Source organism: Procambarus clarkii, chromosome 75, assembly GCF_040958095.1.
Source record: "Procambarus clarkii isolate CNS0578487 chromosome 75, FALCON_Pclarkii_2.0, whole genome shotgun sequence".
NCBI lineage: Eukaryota > Metazoa > Arthropoda > Malacostraca > Decapoda > Cambaridae > Procambarus > Procambarus clarkii.
The window spans coordinates 18369765-18375142 of NC_091224.1; positions in this window are offsets into that span (position 1 = coordinate 18369765).

Here is a 5378-nt window from a genome sequence, read left to right on the forward strand (position 1 = left end):
AGCCTGCAGTGTTGTGGGAGTTTCAACCTCATTATTCTTTCCATTAAGCAGTTGAAGAGAAGGGGGCTGAGAACGCCTCCATGCGGTGTGGAAGAGGGGAAGGCACAAGCAATACTTAAGGCAAGAATGAGATGAGTGTAATACGGGGATAGGTAAGAATAAGAGGAGGGTACGAAAAAGAAAAAAATGGGTTGGCTTATGTCAGGTCATGGTTGTTAAGAAGGTTGTAGCATTTGAGTATGTACTGTGAAAGTGAGGAGTCAGCAGCAACACAGCCAGGACTAAGGTTCATGTTGTGTATCAGAGCCGGATCGACAAGACGGCGTCTGTGAGGAGTAGAAGCTGGAAAGATTTATATTTATTTATCAGTTGGAAGTCCTTCTGCAGCTAGAGCTCATCTCATGCGAAAGCCTTATTTCAGACGGCCACAAGTTGGCAGCAGTTGTCCCTTCTACGTGGTTGCCAAAGCAAGCTGCAACATATTATCTTGAGGTTATGTTGAGATGATTTCGGGGCTTTTGAGTGTCCCCGCGGCCCGGTCCTCGACCAGGCCTCCACCCCCAGGAAGCAGCCCGTGACAGCTGACTAACACCCAGGTACCTATTTTACTGCTAGGTAACAGGGGCATAGGGTAAAAGAAACTCTGTCCATTGTTTCTCGCCGGCGCCTGGGATGGAACCCAGGACCACAGGATCACAAGTCCAGCGTGCTGTCCGCTCGGCCGACCGGCTCCCTGGGTATATACTAAGTAGACTAACAAAGGGATGTGCCTTAATGCTGACAGTGACCTCCTGGAGAGATACAACGGAGTGTTGTGAACACCTGCGTTGATCGAGCTCTCACTCACAGCTCTGGGTGGAAGCAGGTGGGTGAGGAGTTATGTTGAATAAGGCAGATTTTGGTCAATAATGGTTTCTCCAATTGTAATATCGAAGACATCATAAAAAGGAAGGTGGCGAGGTGTGCAACAGGCGACGGAACAACCAATACCGCAATAACCGTTACTACAATATAATTGTTCTACAGAAACGTGTTCTCCACGTCCTACAAAACGGAGGAAAGAGCTCTGAAAGAGAACATTGAGAGGAACGTTACTCCAAATGACGCGAACCAGAAGATAAAACTAACAATATATTATAAGAGTAAGAAAATCGCCAACCTGCTAATGAAGAATTAACCCGATGGCAAGAAAAATGCCTTGAAAGAGCCCAACGTTATTTACGCCTTCACGTGCCTAAATGGGAATTGTCAGCCCCAAAGAACTCAAAATATAGGCAAGACAACAACGTCTCTCTCTCTCTAGGCGATTAACAATGCACAAACAACAAGGCTCCATCAAGGCACATATAATCGTAACACAACCAGATGATCACCAGGGATAATTTGACGAGCAGCACCGAAATAATTGATAGATACAATGACAGTAGAAGATTATACATCAGTGAGGCGATGTATATCAATAAATCTAGACCAGCAATCAATACCCAGCTAATACACAATTACACTCTACCCACTTCACAACCCAGAGCCAATACAGAGGAGTGCGTGTGTGTGTGATTTATCTTACATGCAGATAAAGAAAAGAGTTTGAGACAGTAAGACGTGTTCAGGCGGTGGAGGTTATCGCTCGCTTGCTGTGTAAATATGTGATGTAGTGTCACTAAGAAGGATATTCTTTGTCATAAATAATAAACGAACAAAGTTGAACATAAGGGAAACAAAGTCATATCAGTACATATTACTTAAATAAACTCAATATATAGCTGTTTGTTAAACTGAATTAAAACAAACAATTGATTTTGTACATCTAGGCAATGTTCAAAACATTAATATGGGTTCTGGAAAGAATAGGAAAACAGGAAAAAAAATCCAGCGTGCTGGGAGCGGAAGTCAGAGCTTATGACGTAGGTAAACAAACTTTCCATTGCTGAAAAATTCCAATTCACAGATCCGTGGAGGGACCGGGAAAAGAGAATATGGAATGCCATGTTTGAGGTGCCCCCGATTGAAATTGAGTATAAATAGACTTGCATATTCAAGTGGAATATCAATTATCAACGGAAGGAAAAAAATCGTGAACAAGTCTTTGAGCAAGCAATTAAGGAGATGAAGGAAGTATTTCGGATTCTCCTTGAAGGCCGATACATTTTGATGTGAAGAATAATGCTTGTCTGGTAAAAGAGAATTTAGCATTTTTTTAATTTACTTTTTTCCAAGCGACTTTTTCAACCCCTGCTTACAATTATAAAGCAAATATTACATTCATAGCGTTAAATGATTTAAAATAAGGTAAATATTTAAATGCTGCCTTAAAACATAATCATTTGACGAAATCAAATACGAAGGAATGATCTTTAGAGCCTAAGAGGCTTTTTTTTCACCCAAAATGGTAAACCACTCAAAGGGCGAGATTCTTGCATCTCATTTTGTCTCAAGTTCACGCTACATTGATTATATATACTGAGGACTTCCGGTTGGCTATTCCTAATTCCGCCTTGGGCACCCACCTGGACCATCGGGCCCTAAATATTGGTGTTGCTCTGCACCTTGCCGCCCCTATCTCCACCGAACACCGGTGTATTTGCGGCCATGCACGGGCAGACCAATGCGGCAGCCATGGTCTCATCTGTCGTAAGACACAGGGAAAGATTGCCAGACATGAAGCAAACAAAATCATCATCAAGAGAAGTTTGGCTACAGCTGGGTGTCCAGCACAAAGGGAACCTCAGTTGTGCAGACCTGACAACAGCCAAAAACGCCCAGATGGAGTCACCCTGCAGCCATGGAGGGAAGGTAAACAGGTCGTGTGGGATTACACGTGTGCGTCTACATTGGCTGATACCTATCTACCTTACAGCACAGTTGAGGGAGGCGGGGCAGCCACCTTCAGGGAGCAGTATCCGGCCACAGCAACCTTCCCTGTACCCCAGTCCTCCCCACCATTCCCCATCCCTAAGTGATGTTGATAACTTGATCAACATAAAGTGATCTGATGTTCCCATCACTGAAATATAAGAAAAAGGTAAAAAACATGAAATGAAAATATGAAAAAAATGAACTATACTCACGAAATGAACGGTATGGTAGACAACACAGCTCAATCCCAACGCAATTCACACAAAATAAGTAAATCAAAATGAAAATAAATCCAAATCTATGAAAATTCAATTTAGCAATGCAATTAGAAACATTGAAATGGAATGTAACATATTTAGTATAGCATGTGTGTTGCTCTTACATGCAATAGATGGCGCTGTTTTTCACGAAAAGAATAGCTTTACCCGTCATAGGTGTGGCATCTATACTTACACTTAGGAAATGAACGGCATGGTAAACAATACAGCTGAATTCCAACACATTGTCATCCAAAAAATTCAATGAAAAATAAAATAACTCGAAATCTATGAAAATAAAATTTTGCGTGAAAGCTGCCCTTTCAGATGTAACAGTCATGGAAAGGAGCGGAGGTTTCCACACTGCAGTCTACACTAAGGAAATAAACATAGGAATGTGCCTGAATGCCAACAGTGACTGCCCAGACAGGTACAAGAGGAGTGTTGTTAACGCTTATGTCGACTGTGCTCTCAACCACAGCTCAGGATGGAAGTAAGTCGATGAAGAACTCTGTAGGGTAAGGCAGGTCCTAGTCAACAAGGGGTTCTTCCAATGGTTTCGTTGAAGACATTATAAGAAGGAAGGTGAAACGCCATGCAACCTCTGAAGAGACAACTAACACAACACCTATACCCCCTATTAGACTATTTTACATGAACTTCTTTTCCACAGCTCATAAAACGGAGGAAACGGGTCCTGAAAGTTATTGTTAATAAAAACGTTATCCCTACAGACAAAAATCAGAAGATACAACTGACGATTTACTATAAAACCAAAAAAACAGCCAGCCTACTCATGAGAAAATCGCCAGACACAAAGCAGAACGTAAGTCCTTTTTTGTAACAAAGTTCAAAAAATACAAATATATATGTGTACATACAAAAGATTAGGGGTGGTAGGAGAAGATAATATTAGTGTTCAGTGAGAAAACACAAGGTTTCCTCTGAATCCTCTGAATGCTTTTTATTTTCTTCTCCGAGGTTATGAGTCCCCACATTGGCAACAGAGGTGGTACCCTCACAAACATTTATATATATATATATATATATATATATATATATATATATATATATATATATATATATATATATATATATATATATAATATATATATATATATATAATATATATATATATATATATATATATATATATATATATATATATATATATATATATATGTCGTACCTTGTAGCCAGAATGCACTTTTCAGCCTACTATGCAAGGCCCGATTTGCCTAATAAGCCAAGTTTTCATGAATTAATTGTTTTTCGACTACCTAACCTACCTAACCTAACCTAACTTTTTCGGCTACCTAACATAACCTAACCTATAAAGATAGGTTAGGTTAGGTAGGGTTGGTTAGGTTCGGTCATATATCTACGTTAATTTTAACTCCAATAAAAAAAAATTGACCTCATACATAATGAAATGGGTAGCTTTATCATTTCATAAAAAAAAATTAGAGAAAATATATTAATTCAGGAAAACTTGGCTTATTAGGCAAATCGGGCCCTGCATAGTAGGCTGAGAAGTGCGTTCTGGCTACTAGGTACGACATATATATATATATATATATATATATATATATATATATATATATATGTCGTACCTAGTAGCCAGAACGCACTTCTCGGCCTACTATGCAAGGCCCGATTTGCCTAATAAGCCAATTTTTCCTGAATTATTATATTTTCTCAATTTTTTTTCTTATGAGATGATAAAGCTACCCATTTCATTATGTATGAGGTCAATATTTTTTTATTGGAGTTAAAATTAACGTAGATATATGACCAAACCTAACCAACCCTACCTAACCTAACCTAACCTATCTTTTTAGGTTAGGTTTGGTAGCCGAAAAAGTTAGGTTAGGTTTGGATAGGTAGGATAGGTAGTCGAAAAACAATTAATTCATGAAAACTTGGCTTATTAGGCAAATCGGGCCTTGCGTAGTAGGCAGAGAAGTGCGTTCTGGCTATTAGGTACGACATATATATATATATATATATATATATATATATATATATATATATATATATATATATATATATATATATATATATAATTTTTTTTTTTTTTGTGAGGGTACCATCTCTGGTGCCAATGTGGGGACCCATAGCCTCGGAGAAGAAAACAGCCAGAACACAGAAGAAAACAGAATATATATATATATATATATATATATATATATATATATATATATATATATATATATATATAAATATATATATATATGTATGTATATATATATATATATATATATA